Source organism: Atta colombica, unplaced genomic scaffold (assembly GCF_001594045.1).
Source record: "Atta colombica isolate Treedump-2 unplaced genomic scaffold, Acol1.0 scaffold126, whole genome shotgun sequence".
Lineage (NCBI taxonomy): Eukaryota > Metazoa > Arthropoda > Insecta > Hymenoptera > Formicidae > Atta > Atta colombica.
This window is the reverse complement of record NW_017259213.1, coordinates 3,014,861-3,030,364: the sequence shown is the minus strand read 5'-3', so window position 1 is coordinate 3,030,364 and position 15,504 is coordinate 3,014,861. Positions and strand designations below refer to the sequence as shown.

The 15,504-nt window shown below is 32.2% G+C and overlaps 1 protein-coding gene across 10 annotated transcripts in view; it reads right to left on the bottom strand.

The window, feature by feature from the left end:
* Window positions 1-15,504, bottom strand: part of LOC108695203 (dystrophin, isoforms A/C/F/G/H) — a 469,808-nt gene that overhangs the window by 105,769 nt on the left and 348,535 nt on the right. The gene's annotated exons all lie outside the window — the stretch shown is intronic.

Below are 15,504 nucleotides of genomic sequence, written 5' to 3'. Positions count from 1 at the left end.
CTTTATATTATATTATATTTTATTTCTTTCTTTTTATTCTATTTTATAACAAGAAAGACTTAAAACGACAATTTTTTTATTGATATAAATTAATATGCTTGATTATAATAATAAAGAATTTCATTAGCACGTCACTCCTTTCAAAAATTTTTCATAAAATATACTAATTTGGTAATAATAATTTGAGCGAATTTCTGGAAAAGCAAAAAAATTAAATCTAAAAAATATAGAACTTTTTCGATATTTTTTAGGGAATCCGAGCCTTTTTATGGAAATAGGGAGTATTCGTGCGGCAGAGAGAGAATTCGTGGTGTTTCGTCATCGCGATGACGTGAATTGCAGTCTGCGCGTGGATAGAAATGATTTATATACGAGGCTTCCTGTACAACGGTGGTATACGAGTACGTCGACGCCGACATGCAATGCATGCGCCAATGAAAATAAATCGGCGCCGATGCGAGTGAATTAAGAAATATTCGCTGGGGTCACGGCAAGAACAATAGGATTTGTTTTGTTCCTTTTAAAGCAGCTATATATTCGCAGTTACGTGCAAATCTGGTCTTACTTTATTCCATATTTCTCATCAATATAAAATTAGATGAAAAGTTTCATTAACCCAAATTTTAGAAGAATCATAGAATTCTCTTCGCAATGTTAAAATGATATTTATAAAATATTAATTGATCTAAAATTACAAAATTGAAATAATAAATAATAAGTATTTTTGTAATTGATAATTTGTAATTTCTAAAAGCAATTTCAATTAGCGCAATTAATTACTAATGAGGAGCAATCAATTTATGTTCATAATAAAGTTATTATTATTATAAAATTATTATATAATTAATGTTTAATTGATGATGTTAATAGTTTGTTTTAATTTTGTATGCTAGCATTTGCATATTATTTTATTCAGATTCGTATAAATATTATTCTCTATTACAAGTATACATTTTATATTTTAAATAATGTAAATTAAAATAATATGATTTTATGAAAGAATTTTCAATTTTGTCATAGAGATTATGTATGTTATATTAATATAGTAAAAGAGAAGAGTAAAATATATCAAAAATATGTGCCACACTGACGTCCGCTTAATTCGGTGTCAGAAAATATTGGAAAATAAAAAATCATACAAAAGAAAAACGTTCTCCAGAGAAATAACATGCAATAGCAACGACACTATAAAGTCCATGAAATATCTCTCGTTTCCGTTTGTCGCGGCGTTGTCTTAATCTAAAACAGTCTGCCTGTCAACAACGATCGCATTCTCTTTTCAAATCCTCCAATTCCTCCCACCTTTTCTCTCCCCGTTTCCAACCCTCTTCAATTTTTGACACGTACGAATTGAAGGCTGCAATCTCGAGAACGACTCTGGCCCAGGACTCGATTCCCATCTGGGTCGATGATCGACGGGTCAGAGCATATTTTTCAGCTGCAGTTTCCGCGCGAATTGACGCCGGTGACACCCGGTGTGCATCCCTGAGACACGCGTAATGAAAAAAAAGAAGGGATAGATGTGGCACTAGCTTTCTCTCGGAAAAAAAAGAAGTAAATATATCGACGACGGTACTGCTTGCGCTGGAGAACTCGCTCCGGAAAATTGGGCACATCGATCAAACTGGCTCCTACCCAGCGACAGACGGATCGTACGTCCGTCGAGCGCTCGAATTGGTAACGTTTAATTGGCGCTCTTGGTGGCAGCTTGCGCGGAAGCTAATTTCGTTTAAAACTCGACGGGCGAGCATGGAGTTGCTCTACACTTCGGTCCTTGAAATTCATAGATTACGAATTACTAGCTCGAAACAAACATCTACAGCCAACATGACAACCAACAATAAATATTACGATGCCGGATAACATTTTTCATGTATTCCAATCGTATTGTGTAGCACAGTCGCGTTATTCAACATGGATATAAGAAAAAATTAGTATATCGGCGGAAATATAAATTAACTCACATCAATCTAAATATTTCTATGTAATACATACATATGTATGTTTAAAATTAAGTTATTGCGGTAATAATTCATTTTATTTCTATATATTGTTCAAAAAAAAGAAAAATCGTAAATGAGAAATGCAAATTAAAATTTATTGTACATGGTTTTTTTGTTATAATTATTATTCTAAATTTTGCTACTTTAATATTTATCTAATTAACTCTCTAGATTCTAGAGTATGTCTACGACATCGTCTTATCGTTAAAAATTTTTTTTACTTATTTTTATTCAAAAATATCTTATAAATGAAAAATTCATCAATATATAAATGGTTAAAAATAATATATTTCAGTGTTCAATGTTACATGCAATTCCATCTTCAATTGTTAAATGTATAGATCCTGAATTTGTATAGATCCTGAATTTATATTTCGAATTCATCCTGAATTTGATTTTAAAGTGAATGTTGCAAAAATGCAACATTCGCCTGTAGAAGGTTAGACGTTATAAAAATTTTGACAAGAAAAATAAAACTAATTGTGAAAAACTTCATAAACGGCGATGTAATTTTATTAAGCAAAAAATTCGATCGAATAATATCTTCTTAGTCGATAAAATTCGTTCCGTTGCACTTGTCAATTAACAAAATTCGCAAAATTGTATCGATATCGTTGCGATCTCTCAAGAACGTATCCACGATGTCGATTAGATTTTTCGCGCTAATGGAGCTCTTCCAGGGACGCCATGCAGGGCTAAGTATTAAAATGTTCAGGGATGCACCAGGGAGATGGCTCGGAAAAAAGTGCAAAGTACAAAACGTTTTTGCATTATCCGACGCTGCTCCGAAGTTCTTATCGCGGTTCACCGTGCAATTACGCAAATGCGCCTTACTGGCGACGTCGACGTGTATGGTAGTCGATATACACAGCACATACAAAGTGTGCTAAAAGGTTTGGATTTTCAAGAATATTCTGAGAAACTTGCCCTTAAATTTCTTTTTCTTATTAAAAATTCGGTCACAGAATCTCCCAAAGTTGCATCGTTAAATAAAAAGAATTTCATAAAATTTTACAAAAAAATTTTACAAAAAAGCAATCTAGTTCTTCTGAATTTAATGAAAATTCTGCAATTAAAAAAAGAACATGTTTCTTTATGTATAAGACAGATGAAAATTATTTATTTTTTTAATTTTTAAAAGTGCGCAGATAAATAATTAAGTCAGTAATGATATAAAATATATGAATATAAAATTAATGGAAAATAATAAAGTTTTCTTGAGATGTGATTATATAGAGCTTACAGAAGACATGAAAGAAAAATTATTTGTGTATTCAAATATGTTACATATTTTATAATAAAAAAGTCTTTAAATCAGATATTAGAGAACAAAAAACTAATTTAAGTAATTAAAATTATAATCGTGAAATGTTTCGTACATCTGCATTATCAACAAAAAAGACAATATCACTTCGTTGAACTGATTTCCACGAGCGATTCTAGCTGATTCACTCACGCATTGCGCATTTTGTCATTTCGCGATTTACAATACGATATATATACGTCCGATAATGAAATCAACCAAGGACTAACGACACGCAATCGATGCGACGATAGCACGATTTCGCTTTTCGCTTTATCGACAATTTAATTAATTCACTCGTCCCCGTTCGACCTTTACACGTCATTCATTTAATGTCGATCGGCAATTATTTTAATTTCACGATAGATTGATATTCGCTTTAAAAAAAACAGTGGACAGTGACATCCACTTTTGAAGGAAGTAATACGAGGAATCCTAATTATTCCGTGATAGTATAATCTTTCTAACAAGCGGTATAATATATAGCTTATCTTTTAATTAGCAAATGAAACATTTCTGCTATTAACTCAGTTATGTGCTGAGTAAAATTCAATAAAAAATATCTGTTTTATTTAATATATTATCTGGTATTTCTTGAGATGTTAATTAAATTTCATTTAAATGGTTACAAAAGCGAAATTAATAATAAAATTCGTTGTAAAAAATCGCTATCGTTATTTTTCCGTTAAATGCCACTCGAAAATGTCTAATTCGATCCTAATAAAGTACTTTACGCTTAATATTCCTACTCACTAAATGAGGCGATTAAATCAAGATTTCAGAAGCTGTCATAGAATATCTGAATTTAATTGGAACCATGAAACTAAACTGTTAATCTTAATCCAATTCTCTTCATATTCACAGGAATGGACGTAATATGGCGCTATGTTCTGTTAAAAATGGATAGCAGCGATTTATTGTTACAATTAATGAAACATAGAAGGATCGTGAAAAATATAACAAAGTTTCAATAATCCGATATTCATGAATAAAATATCTCCACATTAAATAACACAGAAATAAACGCATATCATTTTCAATAGTATAAAATTTTATTATTAATTTCGCTTACGTACTAAAACGTTGTGAAATTATAATCTTCAGCTTTTTACGTAAAAAGATCAAACTCAAATGGAAGCCCGCAAACATTTCATGAAAAGTCACATTATTGTTTCCACGCGAGTGCTCGATATTATATTCATTAACCCATTACACCAAACTGAGGTATTATCCACTGATTAACATATTGCAATTAATGTATTATAGCCGTTATTAGTGTGTCACATTATTACATACAACATCTGATACGTACTACATATCTGGTACTTCACATAAAATCATATTAATACTAATTTGTAATTATTCCAGTGATAAAATCGTGACTTGCATTAATAACGTTTGCAAGTAATTCTTATAAGTAATATTTGCCGATAGCTTTGTATGCTCATAAACGAGGACGATAATTGTAATGCGAGCAAAATCAATTTGTAAAACACAATGCAGTTTTTCTGTTGTCGCGTGATGGAAATATCCGTTTCGTAATTAGTAGAAAATGACCGATTCGAACTCGATTTAAATATCGATTGCGAGAAGCATGATAGGTTCATTAGTTTTCTCTACAGTGCAAAAATCAACGGAACGCAGATTAAGCATGGATGATTCTGAGAATAATATTACTTTAATATTTCTGATCTGTCAATACAGTTATATATTGAGAATTTTAGAATCTTCCCTCAAAGTAAATAAATTTTTTTTAGTGATTCTCCTCTATTCGTGCTCGATATAATAGATCCGTAAAATATATGAATGATTCTATTTCTCTCTAATAAACGGCGAATTTATATCGATTGCTATGAATTGCATTCGGAAACCTCTCCAAGAATAGATTTAGATTGTTGATTGAAATATTTAATTTACGATCTAAATCTCTCTGACGTCTCATCGATCGAGTAATGGCTAAATCTGAGAATTCGTCAGCGAACTCCGAACTAACTCGTGATTCTTATCTGCTCAAGTAGTTAGCGGATCGTATCGACCCTGTGAATAGGGAAAGCTCCGGTCACGAATAGGAGTGTGAGAGACGTCCCGACGAAGGGTACATACCATCCAGGAATCGGCAGGACGAGCATAATTCAAGAGGTTTCGGCTGCCGCGCCGCTCAGAATTCCGTGTGACGTATTTAATAGGGAATCGCGTGGCGGGGGCCTTAATCAATGTCTGCGTACTTATGCGGAAGGTGCCAGTGACGCGTGCGCACCGCCAACAGGGACTTCTAATGAGGAATTGCCAATTAGTCTCAAAACGTCGAGATTTCGCGAGCAACGCTTTACGAATGGCCGTGTCGTTCGTTTAACAAAGAAAAGAGCGACGATTTATTCGTATTAAGCGTACAAAAGTCCGGTAATGAGAACCGGTCTTTTATCCTTTACGTAGAATAGAGAAGGTAAAAGAGAATCGTATAGAATCTTTTATTTGCTTCTAGTATTTATCTCTGTAAAGACCAGTTTTGGACCTCAACGTTAACGAGTTAATTCAAATCACAGCTATTGAATACAAAAGCTAAAAAGAGATCGAGAATTTATTATTTATTAAATTAAAATTTGAATTATTCGGTTTCAAAATCAAAGCATTTAAATTTATTTTTACATATTTAGAAGATATTATAATATAGATTTAATAAACTCACAGTTTCTCTCTTTTTACCACGTAATTATCGCGCTATTAATCTAAAGCAATTTTCTATATCCGTTGTCTCTGCATAAAAAGAAGAACTTCATATGATTGACTGCAATTGTTCTAGTATCATTAATAAAAGATCTATTGTATAAAGCATCTCTAATGTAAAAAGATATTTATCTGCACATCTCATCTCTTTTGAAGCAATTTTATACGAAAAATAAATATGTTGCTGCTGTAATCCTTGTTCAATACAAAGTATGTATATATAAAATAATGTACTTTATATCTTTCTCGCTGGCATAAAATTATTTCAAACTAAATGCAATGTACGCGCGAGGAAACTTTTTACTTTTCTGACCAATCATACTTCTACGTCCACATTTATAGCGATATTTGAATATTTATATTATTAGCGATATTTTAAACTTTATATCATATAATAATGATGCGCTGAAGAACATTTCTATACTGTACAAATCTTTACCTGTTCGAAGAGATGCAATTCCGCCAGAAGCGTATAGGATATGTAGATATATCGTGCGTCGTCGAGCGTTTTTCGGGCACGTACCTCCCGATGATAACCCTGTAGGGTGGCACGCCCCCCGGGCCAGGTGCCCCCCCTGGGTGAACACCAACGGTAATCCACCGTAATTACGTACCCCAAAGTCTCCTCATCACCCCACTGTCACTCTCGGATAATTCGTCTCTGGAGAACGTTCGACAATTCTCATCTACCTGTTCACTTTCGACGCTCCGAGCAACGAACATCTCAATGCACTTCGTGTCAATCCACCACTATCTTTACTCATATCGATTCGTATAATTCGCAAGAACATTTTTGCTCCAAGTAGTATTATCAAGCTACTTCAAAAGTTCCACTAAAATTCTCTTCGCAATGCGTAGCGTTAGTTGAATTCACTCATAGTATCACGATAAATCATTAAAACTTTTGCAGAATAATTTATCCTTTTCTTCATTTTCCGTAATGTTGCGATAATTTGTAATAGTTTCGTTACAAAATAATTCCTTTTTAAGATTTATTTAATATATATATATATATATATACAAGCGTGAAAATATAAAGACAGTGGATAAATGATTCTGAAAAATTTTATCAAAATCAGAAAAGAATTTTATATTAGTAAAATTATTATTATTTTATATATATTTGAGCATTTTAGTTACTGAATAATAGAGCTTTAAATACTTGCAAAACTAATAATCATACAACTAATTTACACACAAGATTAATGTTTTAATTAATTAAATTTCAATATTTTAAGATAGCTATTCAAATGAAATTTAATCGCTCTAGCAGAACTTGAGTACTTGAATCATAATACGTGATCAATTCTCTCCCCCCATCATTTTACGTATTTGTGCGCACGCACGTGTGTGTATGTTACTTTATCATCAACACTAGTTTCAAATTGGGTAAACTTTGACATCGCTGCGAGACATTTCCTTTGTGTTGCAGTGTGGGCGTAAATTGAATCCAACGAGGTTACATGGGGTAATGAATTTATGCAAAGCAGTTTAAATATCCGGCTAATACAATTCTATATAATTCATGGTCAGAATCGCATTAGAAGCTCTATGCGGTTCAAGCTAATTCATAACTTAATAACTCGACTATTAATTCATTACCATCCACAGAAAGCGGAGAATGCTATATTTTGTCAAAAACAGGATGCTTGTATAACATTGTAACTAGAGAATTGTGAATTCATAGATATGTAATAATCGAAATAAAAAGAAAAGAATTTAAATAAATTTCTCAAATTTATGTTCCCATACAATTTTTTTAACACAATTTGTTAACATCGTACGTCGTTAAATAAAATTTTATTTCCTTTGTTGTAAATCAGCGTTATAGGTAAGTGTAAATTCATACGGTGTCAACACAATTAATGGAATTTTTTTACTGCAAAAGAAGGACAGAAACAAGCGCGGTCCTGCATTTACATAAATGTTACGTATTCTGTTTCCCACTACAACAGATACAGAAACGCCTAGAACGGAAACTTTCGCCAAAGTTTTGGAAAACTTCAATGAATTTTAAGAGAATATAACTTCGAGTGGCTTGCTCGAAAGTCTCGAAACTGTGCTGACAATTTTAGCGAAATTTCTATTATTCAATAAAAATAAAGATTGATAGATCTTTAGTGTTAAGCTTTAAAATAAGTGCAATCGCGTAGAAATCTTCAATTTATAAAATGTAGCTGAAACATAATCCATTAAGTATTCGCAATATACAAATGCATTACGGTAAGTACAGTTCACGCATTTTTGTGAAGCAAATAAAAGATATAAAATATAAAAATGCTTATTTTCTGGAAAAAAGTGAAAATGACTTGTATAATATTTATTCTGATATGAGCCACTTTTAGAAAATTATGAGATTATTTTCTTAGACAGAAGTAGAGTAAATACATCAGAAAATAAAGAACCTGCACATGCGATATGTACGATGACGCGGAATAATTGATATATACTATTATAATAAGAGTTATCTCGAAAGAAAAATCATTTCATTCTCTAAAAAGGATTGTAGAAATAGAGATAATACATCCAAATATTTTAATCAGAAATTTTTATTTTTGTGTATCGTTACTAAACATTAATAATTTAGGAAATTTATTTCCAATCCATTTTAATTTAAAATCAAATTTAAATTCAGAATTTATTGTTGATAATAATTATCAATAAAATAAATAATCTGAAATTAGCGTCATTAAAATAAATACAATTAAGTATTTATCTCGTAAATACCTAAAAAAGTAGATAAGAGTTTTGCAAATTAAATTTTAACGAGAAACTTTATGCAATTTTGTTATAATAAAAAAAATTAATTTGATATCCACAAAATATTCGATAATGTATAATGCATGAATAAATAAGATTGATTCAAAGACAAGAAAATATTTAATTTTTAAAGAAAAATTTTCCGTAATACTTGCGATTGTATGCGTGATAGTTGGAAGTAGTACAACCTCTATCTCGTTTCGAACCAACGAAGCGTATCCGGTTCTCGGCGACAAGTTGCGGATGAAATGTGTCGCACACTTTATCGGATTAGAAAGCACGCCATCGAGCGCGATCGGACTTGATCGAAATAAAATATACGGCGCGAGAGAAGAAGACGAGGAATGAATAATGCATACGGCGGGGTGAACTAACTTGTGGTAAGTAACGAGGAGGATTTGTAAAGCAGTTCCGCGTCCAGCGGCTTAACCCTCGGTGCTTCCTCGATGAACCGTGAGTAATTTACTCGCTTCGTTTAGGTCGCGATGATAAAACGGAATTCCTGATATCCGGGTTACAATCGTGAAATTAAAATAAATGCGATCGCGGTAGCAATACCCGTGACCCTCTTTTTCATTGATACTCTTAGCCTGTCTCTCAGACCGAGAAAAAATTATTTTGGGTTTTATTCCATTTCGAGGCGGATTCATTTCAAGCATACATACATCATTTAGAGATTCTTCAGCCATTGTGTTTAGGATTAGATATAAGCAAGATCGCAAAGATGCAACGAAAATTCTGATGGCTGTGCGATGTAAATTAATGGAACCAAGTAAATTTAAATGCAAGAAATTTGAAAATACTTCGAGAGATTCGTTGCAGTAAGAATATAACAGACAGACAGAAATAAGTAACATTTTAATTAATTAATCCGTACAACTTACGGTATAAGAGGTTTGTTAATTCGAACTTTATTTATACAGTTCATATTATGTTCTAATAATTACGAGAGATGAGAAATGAGAGAAATAGAAAGAAAAATGTTATATAATTATAAAATGTATCATCTATTTTGTATTATCTTTTTATTTAAAAGTGATATTAAAATGTATTAATATCTAATAATAGGAGAATTTTTTTGAAACACAGAATCTTGAATTTCTAGCTTATATTTCTACATATAATACTTTTTCAAATTAAAGAGAAATTCTACTTCACTATAAAAAAATTTTACAAATAAGTGATAAATCTTTTCAAGTCTTTTAATTTAGAAAAAATTTTCAAAGTCATAAAAGATACAATTTTCATCTCAAATTAATAACAATTTTCTGAAGAAAATGCATAATAATGTGAAACTTTGGAATTTGAAGAAAATTTCCAATTTTTCTTTATTAAAGTGAAAATTTTTTTCGTAGAGACAAAAAAAATCGAAAGATATCTACATTAATATTAAAGTAGTTTTACTTAAGAAAAATTAAATTTTTGGAGGATTTAAAATGAGTATATAAAATTCTATCAATACTATTTTAAATACATATATGCTAAAAAAATTTAATGTTTTTTATACATAAAAAAATCGAGAAATTAATTAAAGCGAAAAGAACAAGAAAATTTTTACTTTTTGTTATAAATAAATATACTTTAATAATAATAATAATCGCATAAGAATTGGAGATCATCTTCTATGCGCATTCTCTGACACAGAAGAATTACATTTATACTTATTTAATTCACCTATCGATTCAGAAGAAGCGTGATTTGTGTCTTGAGAAGCCTCATCAGTGGTAGCCTAGTCTCACTTATATCACGACGGAATCGTCGACGGAGTGGCCTCGGGAATCTCGGTTAACTTACGAGGGAGATACGGGGAAGGAGGATAATACCAGTAGCGGTACACGTCGGCAGTAGTAGTAGTAGTTACTGACTGTTGCTGGAGGCTGATGGAGAAACGAGTGTACGAACGTCGGGCGGTCGGTACCGAAACCGGAATGGGTGCACGAAGTAGGTGGAGGTAACAGGGAGATTTAAGCGGCTTGCGGACGATTAGAGAACGCCGCAGCCATCGTTACGCTCTGGCTTCATCCCTGTCGCTGATCAAAACTCAGCTACCTCGCGGAACAGTTAAATGCAAAGTACTCCCTTTACCCCCGTCCACTTGGCTCTCCGCCACCGTACATTTCGCTTTTTTTGCGTTCTTCGGGATATCGCTAAATGCTTTCAACGCAACGAGACATCACGCTAATGTGAACGTGTGATTATCGATCTATCAAAGACGTGATGTGCAGAGTGTCTCGGAGGTTAATCGTTCTTTAAAAGCCCGTCTATTTCTCAGCGTATGTTAGTTGAAAAATATGAGTGTACTTATTATACCTTTATAGAATGTTAAATGACTTGAAGAATTAAAGGATAAAAATTAATTTTTATCGACATAAAGGATCCAAATAAAGGAAAAGTCACTTATTTGCACAAAATATGCATTGACAAATGTGATGACGATAATTATTTACAAAGAATCGTGCGCTGTATATTTATGGACTATTATAAAACTAAATTTGTATAATCTCTACATCACGGAGTCGCGTCCGTGTTACATTTTGTAATTGCAATCGCAATTCTGAAATATTGCGCAGAGTTACGACTATCAACTGTTTGCTTCTATTTGCAATAACTACAGATAAATATCATCAAATCTAGTGGCCGATCGATTGTATCGAAGTTACGCTATAAACGACATGCTGACCTTCTTTGTGAACATTGAGTTTCCCTCTTTGCAAAGACTATATCTCGCGAAATACGTCGAATCGAAGCACGACCACATCGGATATGAAACTTCCTCTTTGAGATGACGAAGTCATATTGCTAGTAAACGCTCTGAAGTTTGCTGTCAACTATGCTTAAAAAAACATTTACAAAGACAAGTCAATCGCTCAGCAGTATATCGAATGAATATTGACATGTTTCTTTAATAAAACAACATTTGAGAATGAAAATTTGATTTCAATTTTATATGCTTCAAGTTAATTTATGTAAAATTATTATGTATGATAGAACTTTTATCTTCCAACAATAAGTCGAGAAAGATTTATATAATCTGTATTTTTTTAAATAATTAAATAATTTTCTTAATTTTAAATAGAAAAATAATAATATTTATCACATAATATGCCATGGATGTAAGTAAATAAAAATGTAACAATAATTTGTTTTTCATTTTTTATTCTATTCTTAGTGTTTTTGTAATCTGATAGCGCACATATTTTTTTAACCTAATTATATTAGTACATATGCTTTCTTTCTGTGTTTTATACCATTTAAGATCAATTTTCCAAGCAGTAAATGTATTTAAAAGTAACTCAAAATATTATCTTCTAATTAGAATATAAATTTTTTTTAGCATTGAAAAGACAAGTGTTTAGACATAAAAGTTACTATTAAGTTATTAAAATTATTATTAAAATTAACTAATTTATTAAAACGTTATTTATTAAAGCGAATTAATAGCATATAAAGCAAACCAGTTTTGAAGTCTGACATAGAAGAAGTTATAAGCAATAGTTTGCTATTTATTAGTGAAAAATAACAAAACATGCTTTGTATGTATAAAGGATAATGATGAGAAATCTCTTTCGTTAGAAACATTAATTTAAGGAATATTTTTGTGTAACTTTTCATATATAGAATCGAAAAAACTCGTAAAGATAGTTTTATGATTCTGCGGCAGAAAAATCGATTCAATCGTAATCGAAGAAACCGCGTAAAAAAAAAAAACACGAAGTATCTACCACATCGAGAGTTTATTGGTATTTTCTTTTATAAAGGCATAGTAGTTTTATATAGTTTTGTAGACAGCAAATGTTTTCTGCTAAAAATGTGTTTTGCATCACATAGTTATATATCGAGCTGAACATTTCAATATATTTTGCAGTCTATAAATTTATATATCTTAGAAAAGAAAAATATCTACACTTACGTGCTATAAAGATGACCGCAATTTGCATGACATAACTTGATAAACTGAATAAAAAATAAACTGATATCCGCAGCCCAAAGTATCAATACTTATGCCTGAAAAATTTAGCGTAGTAGTGACGAATGATCGATTGCTTTCCGATATTCGCCGTATTATTCCGACATTAAGCGCGTGTATTATCGAATTATTCATACTGATATTCACCATATACGTTTCTCTGCAAGTGGCAAGTGAAAGCTATTAACAAACATTTACGCTTTACAGATCGCGTCACATGAAACGAGCGCATCATACAACAGCAGAATAATTCACTGGAAATTCGAAAATTTTTGAGTGGCTGTAAATGACGGGGGCGAAATGCTTTTCATGTGCTTCGTAACTCATAAGTGGCCGATTTTCCTCTGCTCTTTTTTTCTTGTAGATTTTTCTAAAATCTTTTGAAGATCCATTGGACTTTTCGGCAATCGGTATCATTGGTGATGTTCTAGTCTTTTTCTTTTCTTTCTCTCTCTCTCTCTCTCTCTCTCTCTCTCTCTCTCTCTCTCTCTCTCTCTCTCTCTTTCTCTCTTTTATCGCGCAGTTCAGTAAAATACTACTTGGATTTCGACTTTTACGATCGACGAACCGATTTTACGATTTCGTCAATTTTCCGAACATTTCATTCGTTTGACGAGCCCACAGTCGTAAAATTAGCTTTTCGCATACAAGGAATATCAAATTGATATAATTCAATATCTAATACTTTTCACTGATTCCAGTGAAATCTCAGTCAAAGACAATTTAAAATATTCTAAAAAATATAAAATATAAAATATGATTTATTAATTCGATATGTTAGCTAGATCTTGTCTAACCCTGTCCTAGTTTATCATTTTTATAAGATAAGGATTGAATATTAGAAGTTTTTTGTGTAATACAAAAAGAAAAATATAAAAGATGATATATTCAGTACAGAATATGCAAATCCAGAATATGCAAAAAAAATCCAATTGTCATAAAGGACTTTAAAATATTACAATATTCCCTCCTTGATATTTCTTCTATATTGATTTTCATTTTAACATCAGACATTTAAATATATATTTCGCATATCATTTTTCTAAATTTAATTAATTTCAATTGAAAATAATTAATCGATTGACATGTTCTAGCATATTACTTTTAAAAGATTTATTTTAAAAGAATTTAAACTCCATCAATTTTGTCAATAGTTACAGTATTTAAAAAAAATTAATAATAAATTAAAAAATTTTTAATTGTAAAATTACTAATTTAAAAGTTTAAATTGTACAAAGTATAGATTCTGTATCTATAGAATACGCGTTTTATATTTTCCCCGGTCGTCCTTTTAACTGCTTCTCGTTGCGAGTTTAATAGCAATACTGCCTGAAACGATGGTAGAACCTGCGCAACTCGGATTTACGACGATAAGATCTTCCGTCGCCTATTGGATTACAGATACCTACGTAATCGTGCACCGTGAACGAAAACAAAGTGCGTATCGATGTATGCGTTACCAGACTTGGAATTGGGATATCTGCATATATGCGGAAGTTTGGAATGTCACGTTTTCGCCCGTCCGGATTATCAGCGTGCTTGTGGATGCGTGCCGACGTGCGTCCGATTTTACAGACCTTTAACGTGCCGTATCCTCGACCGAGCTTTTAAAATGTCATGAACGGTAACTCGTCGATTCAATTCGCACGAATATCATGAAACTGTCAACCATAACGACACGTGGCTGTCATGATAAAGTAAAAAAAATAACACGAACAATTTCAACCAATTGCTCTCTCTATGATATCTGTCGTTAATACAACGATGTTACCGCTTATATAACGGACAATAAATGTTGCTACAATTATATGAAGAGAATTCTGCATTGAGTTTGATATAATACATACATAAGGAGATACATTTTCATCTAACTTCCGCATTGATTCGATAAAAAATTATGAATAACGATTAAAAAAGTATAATGTAAATATAATCGTATAATAAGGCTGTTACATTCCCAATTATATTTTTTATGAAATCATAATAAAGCACATCTGTTTCTCAATTATAATATTGTATACTTTTCGAAGAGAGACATCGAAGATAATAATAAATTTAATTTATTGCTGCAAATATCGTCTTTTCATTTGTGCTTAACGAAAAGCAGAGGCACGTTATGTTGTACGTTTTACAACGACGTCTTCGGGCAGGATTAAGCGCCAGAATAGAGAAATGTCTCCAACAGATCCCATTCAAGAGAATCGAGTTTTGAGTCCTGACGATGATTAACGGATGAATTCCCGCAGCAGTAACGGCGCGTTGTTCTTCCTTGTGAAATCGTCACGGTACGCCGACGTTAACGACGTCACGGGCATGCACGGCGGGCACATTCGATGAATTAACGCCCCATTGATGTTCCGCAGTAACGATCTAACTCGGATCAACGATCGAAGGGCCCTTGTTCGATGAGCTCCTACGGTACATCGCACGCTCAGCGTTGCACAGGACGCACAGCATGGCTCGTCAAATGGCAAATGAATTTGGCCAAAGGCACATTTGCGGGAGCTACGATACACCTGACGCATTAGGCTAATGGAATCGTATTATCATAGCCACAGTCAAAAGACATCCATCAAATTTGATACCTGAAACTGGATTCGGGATCTCATGCTCTTTGCGATCTGGAGTATTATAGTGATATCTAATAATCGACTATTACGCGGCCAATCATACTATGGCATTTAAGATACATTACGTAAAAGAATAATATTAAAAGATGACGTGTAATAACGTCTGTTTTGATTCAT